This window comes from Triticum dicoccoides, chromosome 6B (assembly GCF_002162155.2).
Source record: "Triticum dicoccoides isolate Atlit2015 ecotype Zavitan chromosome 6B, WEW_v2.0, whole genome shotgun sequence".
NCBI lineage: Eukaryota > Viridiplantae > Streptophyta > Magnoliopsida > Poales > Poaceae > Triticum > Triticum dicoccoides.
This window is the reverse complement of record NC_041391.1, coordinates 577466920-577482074: the sequence shown is the minus strand read 5'-3', so window position 1 is coordinate 577482074 and position 15155 is coordinate 577466920.

Sequence of the window (15155 nt, the reverse complement as noted above, 5' to 3'; positions counted from 1 at the left end):
GTAACCATTTACGACTAGCTCTTTGTCACCTCCATATACGAGAAACATATCCTTAGTCCTTCTCAGGTATTTCAGGATGTTCTTGACCGCTGTCCAGTGATCCACTCCTGGATTACTTTGGTACCTCCCTGCTAAACTTATTGCTAAGCATACGTCAAGTCTGGTACATAGCATTGCATACATGATAGAGCCTATGGCTGAAGCATCGGGAATATCTTTCATTTTCTCTCTATCTTCTGCTGTGGTCGGGCATTGAGTTTGACTCAACTTCACACCTTGAAGTACGGGCAAGAACCCTTTCTTTGCCTGATCCATTTTGAACTTTTTCAAAATTTTATCAAGGTATGTGCTTTGTGAAAGTCCTATTAAGCGTTTTGATCTATCTCTATAGATCTTGATGCCCAATATGTAAGCAGCTTCACCTAGATCTTTCATTGAAAAACTTTTATTCAAGTATTCCTTTATGCTATCCAGAAATTCTATATCATTTCCAATTATTAATATGCCATCTACATATATTATCAGAAATGCTACAGAGCTCCCACTCACTTTCTTGTAAATACAGGCGTCTCCAAAAGTCTGTATAAAACCATATGCTTTGATCACACTATCAAAGCGTTTATTCCAACTCCGAGATGATTGCACCAGTCCATAAATGGATCGCTGGAGCTTGCACACTTTGTTAGCACCTTTTGGATTAACAAAACCTTCTGGCTGCATCATATACAACTCTTCTTCCAGAAATCCATTCAAGAATGCAGTTTTGACATCCATTTGCCAGATTTCATAATCATGAAATGTAGCAATAGCTAACATGATTCGGACAGACTTAAGCATTGCTACGGGTGAGAAAGTCTCATCGTAGTCAACCCCTTGAACTTGTAGAAAACCTTTCGCAACAAGTCGAGCTTTATAGACAGTTACATTACCATCAGCGTCAGTCTTCTTCTTAAAGATCCATTTATTCTCAATGGCTTGCCGATCATCGGGCAAGTCAACCAAAGTCCATACTTTGTTCTCATACATGGATCCCATCTCAGATTTCATGGCCTCTAGCCATTTTGCGGAATCTGGGCTCATCATCGCTTCCTCATAGTTCGTAGGTTCATCATGGTCAAGTAACATGACTTCCAGAATAGGATTACCGTACCACTCTAGTGTGGATCTTACTCTGGTAGACCTACGAGGTTCAGTAGAAACTTGATCTGAAGTTTCATGATCAATATCATTAGCTTCCTCACTAATTGGTGTAGTTGTCACAGGAACCGGTTCTTGTGATGAACTACTTTCCAACAAGGGAGTAGATACAGTTATCTCATCAAGTTCTACTTTCCTCCCACTCACTTCTTTCGAGAGAAACTCCTTCTCTAGAAAGGATCCGATTTTAGCAACAAAAATATTGCCCTCAGATCTGTGATAGAAGGTGTAACCAATGGTCTCTTTTGGGTATCCTATGAAGACACATTTCCCTGATTTAGGTTCGAGCTTATCTGGTTGAAGTTTCTTCACATAAGCATCGCAGCCCCAAACTTTAAGAAACGACAACTTTGGTTTCTTGCCAAACCACAGTTCATAAGGCGTCGTCTCAACGGATTTTGATGGTGCCCTATTTAACGTGAATGCGGCCGTCTCTAAAGCATAACCCCAAAACGATAGCGGTAAATCAGTAAGAGACATCATAGATCGCACCATATCTAGTAAAGTACGATTACGACGTTCGGACACACCATTTCGTTGTGGTGTTCCGGGTGGCGTGAGTTGCGAAACTATTCCGCATTGTTTCAAATGTAAACCAAACTCGTAACTCAAATATTCTCCTCCACGATCAGATCGTAGAAACTTTATTTTCTTGTTATGATGATTTTCTACTTCACTCTGAAATTCTTTGAACTTTTTCAAATGTTTCAGACTTGTGTTTCATCAAGTAGATATACCCATATCTTCTCACGTCATCTGTGAAGGTGAGAAAATAACGATACCCGCCATGAGCTTCAACATTCATTGGCCCACAAACATCAGTATGTATGATTTCCAACAAATCAGTTGCTCGCTCCATAGTTCCGGAGAACGACGTTTTAGTCATCTTGCCCATAAGGCACGGTTCGCAAGTACCAAGTGATTCATAATCAAGTGGTTCCAGAAGCCCATCAGTATGGAGTTTCTTCATGCGCTTTACACTGATATGACCTAAACGGCAGTGCCATAAATAAGTTGCACTATCATTATCAACTCTGCATCTTTTGGTTTCAACACTATGAATATGTGTATCACTACTATCGAGATTCAATAAAAATTGACCACTCTTCAAGGGTGCATGACCATAAAAGATATTACTCATATAAATAGAACAACCATTATTCTCTGATTTAAATGAATAACCGTCTCGCATCAAACAAGATCCAGATATAATGTTCATTCTTAACACTGGCACCAAATAACAATTATTTAGGTCTAAAACTATTCCCGATGGTAGATGTAGAGGTAGTGTGCCGACCGCGATCACATCGACTTTGGAACCATTTCCCACGCGCATCGTCACCTCGTCCTTAGCCAATCTTCGCTTAATCCGTAGTCCCTATTTCGAGTTGCAAATATTAGCAACAGAACCAGTATCAAATACCCAGGTATTACTGCGAGCATTAGTAAGGTAGACATCAATAACATGTATATCACATATACCTTTGTTCACTTTGCCATCCTTCTTATCCGCCAAATACTTGGGGCAGTTCCGCTTCTAGTGCCCAGTCTACTTGCAGTAGAAGCACTCAGTTTCAAGCTTTGGTCCAGACGTGGGTTTCTTCTCTTGAGCAGCAACTTGTTTGCTGTCCTTCTTGAAGTTCCCCTTCTTCTTCGCTTTCCCCTTTTTCTTGAAACTGGTGGTCTTGTTAACCATCAACACTTGATGCTCCTTCTTGATTTCTACCTCCGCGGCTTTTAGCATTGCGAAGAGCTCGGGAATAGTCTTGTCCATCCCTTGCATATTATAGTTCATCACGAAGCTCTTGTAGCTTGGTGGCAGTGATTGGAGAATTCTGTCAATGACACTATCATCAGGAAGATTAACTCCCAGTTGAATCAAGTGATTATTATACCCAGACATTTTGAGTATGTGTTCACTGATAGAACTATTCTCTTCCATCTTGCAGCTATAGAACTTATTGGAGACTTCATATCTCTCAATGCGGGCATTTGCTTGAAATATTTACTTCAACTCCTGGAACATCTCATATGCCCCATGACGTTCAAAACGTCGTTGAAGACCCGGTTCTAAGCCGTAAAGCATGCCACACTAAACTATCGAGTAGTCATCATCTTTGCTCTGCCAGACGTTCTTAACATCGTCAGTTGCATCAGCAGCAGGCCTGGCACCCAACGGTGCTTCCAGGACGTAATTCTTCTGTGCAGCAATGAGGATAATCCTCAGGTTACGGACCCAATCCGTGTAATTGCTACCATCATCTTTCAACTTTGCTTTCTCAAGGAACGCATTAAAATTCAACGGAACAACAGCACGAGCCATCTATCTACAACAAACATAGACAAGCAAAATACTATCAGGTACTAAGTTCATGATAAATTTAAGTTCAATTAATCATATTACTTAAGAACTCCCACTTAGACAGACATCTCTCTAGTAATCTAAGTGATCACGTGATCCAAATCAACTAAACCATGTCCGATCATCATGTGAGATGGAGTAGTTTCAATGGTGAACATCATTATGTTGATCATATCTACTATATGATTCACGCTTGACCTTTCGGTCTCTGTGTTCCGAGGCCATATCTGTATATGCTAGGCTCGTCAAGTTTAACCCGAGAGTTCCGCGTGTGCAACTGTTTTGCACCCGTTGTATTTGAACGTAGAGCCTATCACACCCGATCATCACGTGGTGTCTCAGCACGAAGAACTTTCACAACGGTGCATACTCAGGGAGAACACTTCTTGATAATTAGTGAGAGATCATCTTAAAATGCTACCGTCAATCAAAGCAAGATAAGATGCATAAAGGATAAACATCACATGCAATCAATATAAGTGATATGATCTGGCCATCATCATCTTGTGCTTGTGATCTCCATCTTCGAAGCACCGTCGTGATCACCATCGTCACCGGTGCGACACCTTGATCTCCATCGTAGCATCGTTGTCATTACGCCATCTATTGCTTCTACGACTATCGCTACCGCTTAGTGATAAAGTAAAGCAATTACAGGGCGTTTGCATTTCATACAATAAAGCGACAACCATATGGCTCCTGCCAGTTGCCGATAACTTCGGTTACAAAACATGATCATCTCATACAATAAAATATATCATCACGTCTTGACCATATCACATCACAACATGCCCTGCAAAAACAAGTTAGACGTCCTCTACTTTGTTGTTGCAAATTTTACGTGGCTGCTACGGGCTTAGCAAGAACCGTTCTTACCTACGCATCAAAACCACAACGATAGTTCGTGAAGTTAGTGCTATTTTAACCTTCGCAAGGACCGGGCGTAGCCACACTCGATTCAGCTAAAGTGAGAGACAGACACCCGACAGCCACCTTTAAGCACAAGTGCTCGTAACGGTGAAACCAGTCTCGCGTAAGCGTACGCGTAATGTCGGTCCGGGCCGCTTCATCTCACAATACCGCCGAACCAAAGTATGACATGTTGGTAAGCAGTATGACTTGTATCGCCCACAACTCACTTGTGTTCTACTCGTGCATATAACATCAACGCATAAAACCTAGGCTCTGATACCACTGTTGGGGAAAATAGTAATTTCAAAAAAATTCCTACGTACACGCAAGATCTTGGTGATGGCATCGCAACGAGAGAGGAGAGTGTTGTCCACGTACCCTCGTATACCGTAAGCGGAAGCGTTATGACAACGCGGTTGATGTAGTCGTACATCTTCACGATCCGACCGATCCAAGTACCGAACGTACGGCACCTCCGAGTTCAGCACACGTTCAGCTCGATGACGATCCCCGGGCTCCGATCCAGCAAAGCTTCGGGGATGAGTTCCGTCAGCACGACGGCATGGTGACGATGATGATGCTCTACCGGCGCAGGGCTTCGCCTAAACACCGCGACGATATGACCGAGGTGGAATATGGTGGAGGGGGGCACCGCACACGGCTAAGGAACGATCCGTAGATCAACTTGTGTGTTCTAGGGTGCCCCCCTGCCCCTGTATATAAAGGAGCAAGGGGGGAGGCCGGCCGGCCCTTGTGGGCGCGCCAAGGAGGAGGAGTCCTCCTCCTAGTAGGAGTAGGACTCCCCCTTTCCTACTGCTACTAGGAGGGGGAAGGAAGGGGGAGAGGGGGAAGGAAAGAGGGGGGCGCCGCCCCCCCCCCTCCTAGTCCAATTCGGACCAGAGGGAGAGGGGGCGCGCGGCCCACCCTGGCCGCCCCTCTCTCTTTCCACCAAGGCCCATGTGGCCCATTATCTCTCCCCGGGGGGTTCCGGTAACCCTCCGGCACTCCGGTTTTCTCCGGAAACGTCCGGAACACTTCCGGTGTCCGAATATAGTCGTCCAATATATCAATCTTTATGTCTCGACCATTTCGAGACTCCTCGTCATGTCCGTGATCACATCCGGGACTCCGAACAAACTTTGGTACATCAAAACTTATAAACTCATAATAAAACTGTCATCGTAACGTTAAGCGTGCGGACCCTATGAGTTCGAGAACTATGTAGACATGACCTAGAACTATGCTCGGTCAATAACCAATAGCGGAACCTAGATGCCCATATTGGTTCCTACATATTCTACGAAGATCTTTATCGGTCAAACCGCATAACAACATACGTTGTTCCCTTTGTCATCGGTATGTTACTTGCCCGAGATTTGATCGTTGATATCCAATACCTAGTTCAATCTCGTTACCGGCAAGTCTCTTTACTCGTTACAAAATGCATCATCCCGTAACCAACTCATTGGTCACATTGCTTGCAAGGATTATAGTGATGTGCATTACCGAGAGGGCCCAGAGATACCTCTCCGACAATCGGAGTGACAAAACCTAATCTCGAAATACGCCAACTCAACATGTACCTTCGGAGACACCTGTAGTACTCCTTTATAATCACCCAGTTATGTTGTGACGTTTGGTAGTACCCAAAGTGTTCCTCCGGTAAACGGGAGTTGCATAATCTCATAGTTACAGGAACATGTATAAGTCATGAAGAAAGCAATAGCAATATACTAAACGATCAAGTGCTAGGCTAACGGAATGGGTCATGTCAATCACATCATTCTCCTAATGATGTGATCCCATTAAACAAATGACAACACATGTCTATGGTTAGGAAACATAACCATCTTTGATTAATGAGCTAGTCAAGTAGAGGCATACTAGTGACTATATGTTTGTCTATGTATTCACACATGTATCATGTTTCCGGTTAATACAATTCTAGCATGAATAATAAACATTAATCATGATATGAGGAAATAAATAATAACTTTATTATTGCCTCTAGGGCATATTTCCTTCATTCCCATCAACAGTATGTCATCCACATATAATATGAGAAATGCTACAGAGCTCCCACTCACTTTCTTGTAAACGCGGGCTTCTCCATAAGTCTGCATAAACCCAAACGCTTTGATCATTTCATCAAAGCGAATGTTCCACTTTCGAGATGCTTACACCAGCCCATAGATGGAGCGCTGGAGCTTGCATACCTTGCTAGCATTCTTAGGATCGACAAAACCTTCTGGCTGCATCATATACTATTCTTCCTTAAGGAAGCCGTTAAGGAATGCCGTTTTGACGTCCATTTTCCATATCTCATAATCGTAGAATGCGGCAATTGCTAGCATGATTCAGACGGACTTTAGCTTTGCTACGGGTGAGAAGGTCTCGTCGTAGTCAACCCCTTGAACTTGTCTATAACCCTTAGTGACAAGTCGAGCTTTATAGATGGTAACATTACCATCTGCGTTCGTCTTCTTCTTAAAGATCCATTTATTTTCTATCGCTCGCCGATCATCGGGCAAGTCTGTCAAAGTCCATACTTTGTTTTCATACATGGATCCTATCTCGGATTGCATGGCTTCAAGCCATTTGTTGGAATCTGGGCCCGCCATCGCTTCTTCATAGTTCGAAGGTTCACCGTTATCTAGCAACATGATTTCCAGGACAGGGTTGCCATACCATTCTGGTGTGGAACGTGTCCTCGTGGACCTATGAAGTTTAGTAGCAACTTGATCCGAAGTACCTTGATCATCATCATTAACCTCCTTTCTAGCCGGTGTAGGCACCACAGAAACATCTTCCTGAGCTGCACTACTTTTCGCTTCAAGAGCCAGTACTTCATCAAGTTCTACTTTCCTCCCACTTACTTCTTTCGAGAGAAACTCTTTCTCCAGAAAGGACCCATTCTTGGCAACAAAGATCTTGCCTTTAGATCTGAGGTAGAAGGTATACCCAATGGTTTCCTTAGGGTATCCTATGAAGACGCATTTTCCCGACTTGGGTTCGAGCTTTTCAGGTTGAAGTTTCTTTACATAAGCATCGCATCCCCAACCTTTTAGAAACGACAGCTTAGGTTTCTTCCCAAACCATAATTCATACGGTGTCGTCTCAACGGATTTCGACAGAGCCCTATTTAAAGTGAATGTGGCAGCCTCTAAAGCATAGCCCCAAAATGAGAGCGGTAGATCGGTAAGAGACATCATAGATCACACCATATCCAATAGAGTGCGATTACGATGTTCGGACACACCATTACGATGAGTTGTTCCAGGCGGCGTGAGTTGTGAAACGATTCCACTTTTCCTTAAGTGTGTGCCAAATTAGTGACTCAAATATTCACCTCCACTGTCTGATCGCAAGAACTTTATATTCCTGTCACGTTGATTTTCAACCTCACTCTGAAATTCCTTGAACTTTTCAAAGGTCTCAGACTTGTGTTTCATTAAGTAGACATACCCATATCTACTTAAGTCATCAGTGAGGGTGAGAACATAATGATAGCCACGGCGATCCTCAACGCTCATTGGACCGCACACATTAGTATGTATGATTTCCAATAAGTTGGTTGCTCTCTCCATTGTTCCGAAGAACGGAGTCTTGGTCATTTTGCCCATGAGGCATGGTTTGCATGTGTCAAATGATTCATAATCAAGAGACTCCAAAATTCCATCTGCATGGAGCTTCTTCATGCATTTGACACCAATGTGACCAAGGCGGCAGTGCCACAAGTATGTGGGACTATCATTATCAACCTTACATCTTTTGGTATTCACACTATGAATATGTGTAACATTACGTTCGAGATTCATTAAGAATAAACCATTGACCAGTGGGGCATGACCATAAAACATATCTCTCATATAAATAGAACAACCATTATTCTCAGATTTAAATGAGTAGCCATCTCGTATTAAACGAGATCTAGATACAATGTTCATGCTCAAAGCTGGCACTAAATAACAATTATTGAGGTTTAAAACTAATCCCGTAGGTAAATGTAGAGGTAGCGTGCCGACGGCGATCACATCGACCTTGGAACCATTCCCGATGCGCATCGCCACCTTGTCCTTCGCCAGTCTCCGCTTATTCCGCGGCTCCTGTTTTGAGTTACAAATATGAGCAACTGCACCGGTATCAAATACCCAGGAGCTACTACGAGTACTGGTAAGGTACACATCAATAACATGTATATCACATATACCTTTGGTGTTGCCGGCCTTCTTGTCCGCTAAGTACTTGGGGCAGTTCCGCTTCTAGTGACCACTTCCCTTGCAATAAAAACACTCAGTCTCAAGCTTGGGTCTATTCTTTGGCTTCTTCCCGGCAGCTTGCTTGCCGGGCGCGGCAACTCCCTTGCCGTCTTTCTAGAAGCCCTTTTTACCCTTGCCTTTCTTGAACTTAGTAGTTTTATTCACCATCAACACTTGATGTTCCTTTTTGATGTCCACTTCCGCTGATTTCAGCATCGAATATACCTCAGGAATGGGTTTCTCCATCCCCTGCATATTGAAGTTCATCACAAAGCTCTTGTAGCTCGGTGGAAGCGACTGAAGGATTCTGTCAATGACCGCGTCATCTGGGAGATTAACTCCCAGCTGAGACAAGCGGTTGTGCAACCCAGACATTTAGAGTATGTGCTCGCTGACGGAACTATTCTCCTCCATCTTACAACTATAGAACTTGTCGGAGACTTCATATCACTCGACCCGGGCATGAGCTTGGAAAACCATTTTCAGCTCTTGGAACATCTCATATGCTCTGTGCTGCTCGAAACGCTTTTGGAGCCCTGGTTCTAAGCTGTAAAGCATGCCGCACTAAACCAGGGAGTAATCATCAATGCGCGACTGCCAAGCGTTCATAACGTCTTGGTTCACTGGGACAGGTGCTTCACCTAGCAGTGCTTCAAGGACATATGCTTTCTTGGCAGCTATGAGGATGATCCTCAAGTTCCGGACCCAGTCCGTATAGTTGCTACCATCGTCTTTCAGCTTGGTTTTCTCTAGGAACGCGTTGAAGTTGAGGACAACATTAGCGTGGGCCATTTGATCTACAAGACATATTGTAAAGATTTTAGACTAAGTTCGTGATAATTAAGTTCATCTCATCAAATTATTTAATGAACTCCAACTTAGATAGACATCCCTCTAGTCATCTAAGTGATACATGATCCGAGTCAACTAGGCCGTGTCCGATCATCACGTGAGACGGACTAGTCATCATCGGTGAACATCTTCATGTTGATCGTATCTTCTATACGACTCATGTTCGACCTTTCGCTCTCTTGTGTTCCGAGGCCATGTCTGTACATGTTAGGCTCGTCAAGTCAACCTAAGTGTTTTTGCATGTGTAAATCTGGCTTACACCCGTTGTATGTGAATGTTAGAATCTAACACACCCGATAATCACGTGGTGCTTCGAAACAACGAACTTTCACAACGGCGCACAGTTAGGGGGAACACTTTCTTGAAATTATTATGAGGTATCATCTTATTTATTCTACCGTCATTCTAAGCAAATAAGATGCAAAAACATGATAAACATCACATGCAATCAAATAGTGACATGATATGGCCAATAAAATTTTGCTCCTTTTGATCTCCATCTTCTGGGCACCATGATCATCATCGTCACTGGCATGACACCATGATCTCCATCATCATGATCTCCATCATCGTGTCTCCATGAAGTTGTCTTGCCAACTATTACTTCTACTACAATGGCTAACGGTTTAGCAATAAAGTAAAGTAATTACATGGCGTTATTCATTGACACGCAGGTCATACAATAAATAAAGACAACTCCTATGGCTCCTGCCGGTTGTCATACTCATCGACATGCAAGTCATGATTACTATTACAAGAACATGATCAATCTCATACATCACGTATATTTCATTCATCACATCCTTCATGGGCATATCACATCACATGGCATATGCTGCAAAAACAAGTTAGACGTCCTCTAATTGTTGTTGCAAGTTTTTACGTGGCTGCTATTGGTTTCTAGCTAGAACGTTTCTTACCTACGCCAAAACCACAACGTGATATGCCAATTTATATTTACCCTTCACAAGGACCCTTTTCATCAAATCCAATCCGACTAAAGTGGGAGAGACAGACATCCGCTAGCCACCTTATGCAACTAGTGCATGTCAGTAGGTGGAACCTGTCTGACGTAAGCGTACGTGTAAGGTCGATCCGGGCCGCTTCATCCCATGATGCCGCTGAAACAAGATAAGACTAGTAGTGGCAAGTAAATTGACAAAATCAACGCCCACAACAAACTTGTGTTCTACTCGTGCATAGAAACTACGCATAGACCTAGCTCGTGATGCCACTATTGGGGATCGTAGCAGAAATTAAAAAAATTCTATGCATCACCAAGATCAATCTATGGAGTAACTAGCAACGAGAGAGAAGAGAGTGCATCTTCATACCCTTGAAGATCGTGAGTCGGAAGCGTTGCAAGAACGCGGTTGGAGGAGTCGTACATGTAGCGATTCAGATCACGGCCGAATCCGATCTAAGCACCGAACAACGGTGCCTCCGCGCTCAACACACGTGCATCTCGGTGACGTCTCCCATGCCTTGATCCAGCAAGGAGGAGGGAGAGGTTGAGGAAGAAGGCTCCAACAGCAGCACGACGGCGTGGTGGTGATGGAGTGGCAGTTCTCCGGCAGGGCTTCGCCAAGCTCTTGCGGAGGAGGAGAGGTGTTGGGGAGGGGAGGGGCTGCGCCTTCGATGTCGTGTTGCAGCCCTCCCCTCGCCCCTCTATTTATAGGGAGAAGGGGGAAGGGGGTCGGCCCCCTCTAGATGAGATCTAGAGGGGGGCGACGGCCAAGGGGAGGGGGCTTGCACCCCAAGCAAGGGGGGCGCCCCCTTTAGGATTTCCCCCCAACCCTAGGCACATGGGCCCTAGGAGGGGTGTGGCGCCCAGCCCTCCAAGGGGCTGGTTCCCTTCCCTCTACAGCCCATGAGGCCCTTCGGGACAGGTGGCCCCTCCCGGTGGACCCTGGGAACCCCTCCGGTGGCCCCGGTACAATACCGGTATGCCCTCGAATATATCCGGTGACCGTATGACAACTTCCCATATATAAATCTTCACCTCCGGACCATTCTGGAACTCCTCGTGATGTCCGGGATCTCATCTGGGACTCCGAACAACATTCAGTAATCACATACAAATCTTCCTAATAACCCTAGCGTCATCGAACCTTAAGTGTGTAGACCCTACGGGTTCGGGAATCACGCAGACATGACCGAGACAGCTCTCCGGCCAATAACCAATAGCGGGATCTGGATACCCATGTTGGCTCCCACATTACCACGATTATCTCATCGGATGAACCACGATGTCGAGGATTCAAGCAATCCCGTATACAATCCCCTTTGTCAATCGGTATGTTACTTGCCAGGGATTTGATCGTCAGTATCCCAATACCTCGTTCAATCTCGTTACCGGCAAGTCACTTTACTTGTTCCGTAATGCATGATCCCTTGACCAACCACTTGGTCACATTGAGCTCATTATGATGATGCATTACCGAGTGGGCCCAGATATACCTATCCGTCATACGGAGTGACAAATCCCAGTCTCGATTCGTGCCAACCCAACAGACACTTTTGGAGATACCTGTAGAGCGACTTTATAGTCACCTAGTTACGTTGTGACGTTTGGTACACCCAAAGCACTCATACGGTATCCGGGAGTTACACAATCTCATGGTCTAAGGAAATGATACTTGACATTAGAAAAGCTCTAGCAAACGAACTACACGATCTTGTGCTATGCTTAGGATTGGGTCTTGTCCATCACGTCATTCTCCTAATGATGTGATCCCGTTATCAATGACATCCAATGTCGATAGTCAGGAAACCATGACCATTTCTTGATCAACGAGCTAGTCAACTAGAGGCTCACTAGGGACATGTGTGGCCTATGTATTCACACATGTATTACGGTTTCCGATCAATACAATTATAGCATGAATAATAGACAATTATCATGGACAAGGAAATTTATAGTAACCATTTTATTATGGCCTCTAGGGCATATTTCCAACAGTCTCCCACTTGCACTAGAGTCAATAATCTAGTTACATTGTGATGAATCGAACACCCATAGAGTTCTGGTGTTGATCATGTTTTGCTCGCGGAAGAGGTTTAGTCAACGGATCTGCGACATTCAGATCCGTATGCAGTTTACTAATATCTATATCTCCATCTTGAACATTTTCACAAATGGAGTTGAAGCGACGCTTGATGTGTCTGGTCTTCTTGTGAAACCTGGGCTCCATGGCAAGGGCAATAACTCCAGTGTTGTCACAGAAGAGAGTCATCAGGCCCGACGCATTGGGAATAACTCCTAGATCGGTAATGAACTCCTTCATCCAGATTGCTTCATGTGCTGCCTCCGAGGCTGCCATGTACTCTGCTTCACATGTAGATCCCGCCACGACGCTTTGCTTGCAACTGCACCAGCTTACTGCCCCACCATTCAAAATATACACGTATCCGGTTTGTGACTTCATCCAGATCTGTGTCGAAGCTAGCATCGACGTAACCCTTTACGACGAGCTCTTCGTCACCTCCATAAACAAGAAACATATCCTTAGTCCTTTTCAGATACTTCAGGATATTCTTGACCGTTGTCTAGTGTTCCATGTCGGGATTACTCTACTACCTTCCTACCAGACTTATGGCAAGGTTTACATCAGGTCTCATACATAGCATGGCATACATAATAGACCCTATGGCTGAGGTATATGGGATGACACTCATCTTTTCTCTATCTTCTGCCGTGGTCGGGCTTAGAGCCGAGCTCAATTTCACACCTTGCAATATAGGCAATAACCCTTTCTTGACTGATCCATATTGAACTTCTTCAATATCTTATCAAGGTATGTGCTTTGTGAAAGACCTATGAGGCGTCTTGATCTATCTCTATAGATCTTGATGCCTAATATGTAAGCAGCTTCTCCAAGGTCCTTCCTTGAAAAACACTTATTAAAGTGGGCTTTTATGCTTTCCAAGAGTTCTATATCATTTCGCATCAACAATATGTCATCCACATATAATATGAGAAATGCTAGAGAGCTCCCACTCACTTTCTTGTAAACGCAGGCTTCTCCATAAGTCTGCATAAACCCAAACGCTTTGATCATTTCATCAAAGCGAATGTTCCAACTCCGAGATGCTTGCACCAGCCCATAGATGGAGCGCTGGAGCTTGCATACCTTGTTAGCATTCTTAGGATCGACAAAACGTTCCAGCTGCATCATATACAATTCTTCATTAAGGAAGCCGTTAAGGAATGCCGTTTTGACGTCCATTTGCCATATCTCATAATCATAGAATGCAGCAATTGCTAACATGATTCGGACGGACTTTAGCTTCGCTACGGGTGAGAAGGTCTCATCGTAGTCAACGCCTTGAACTTGTCGATAACCCTTAGCGACAAGTCGAGCTTTATAGATGGTAACATTACCATCTGCGTCCGTCTTCTTCTTAAAGATCCATTTATTTTCTATCGCTCGTCGATCATCGGGCAAGTCTGTCAAAGTCCATACTTTGTTTTCATACATGGATCCTATCTCGGATTGCATGGCTTCAAGCCATTTGTTGGAACCTGGGCCCGCCATTGCTTCTTCATAGTTCGAAGGTTCACCGTTGTCTAACAACATGATTTCCAGGACAGGGTTGCCATACCATCACTACAAAAAAAAGACACATCCATGACATTTTGGGCTGAACGAATTTTTTTCTGTCATACAAATGACACTTGTATGACAATAATTGTGACAAAACCCGGTATCATCATAGATATGGTGGGCTCCTACTTCTATGACAAAAAATCATGACAGAAAATCGGTTTTTCGTCCTGGGCGGGCTGGAGACGCAGCTGCATGACATTCTTTGGGCCGGCCATGACTGTAAAAACCATGGTAGAAGCGAGGGGGAGGAAAATTTCGGGGAGTTCCTGGTTACGGTGGGAGGTCAGGGGCCGAGCGATGCACGTTTCTCTCGTACACGTACGCATGTGTGTGCGAGGTGTTGGATCTAACTGAACCCGAGCGAGGCGTTGGGTTCTAACTGAACCCGAGCGATTGCACTGCAGGCTACGCGTTACTGAACTCGAGCGATAGATCGATGGTTGTTAACTGAACCCGATCGAGCAATTCCTTCGCTACTGTTGCTAACTGAAGCCGATCGATTGGATGAACAGTGAGCGTTACGTGGGGGTTTGGATGAACAGTGAGCGGTGGCTTTGCCTCTGGATGAACAGGACCCCGTGGTGTGGTGGAGGGCTGGATGAACAGTAGATGGTGGAGGGGTGCCCGTGGAGGGGTGGTTGAACAAGACCCCGTGGTGTGGAGGGCTGGATGAACAGTAGGTGGTGGAGGGTTGGATGAACAGTCGACGGTGGAGGGGTGGTTGAACAGTAGCCGGTGGAGTAGCACGCGGTGGAGGCTGGATGAACAGGAGCCCCTGGAGCGTGGATGCTGGAGGAGGTCGACGGTGGAGATGAACAGTATCCCGTGGAGTCCCGTTTTGCGGTACGCCACACCCCTCCCGATGAACAGGACCCCCGTTTCGACCGTAGCGCTCCAACACAAGTCCGTTTCTTCCGTTTTGCGGTATGCCACACCCCTCCCAATCAACAGGACCCCCATTTC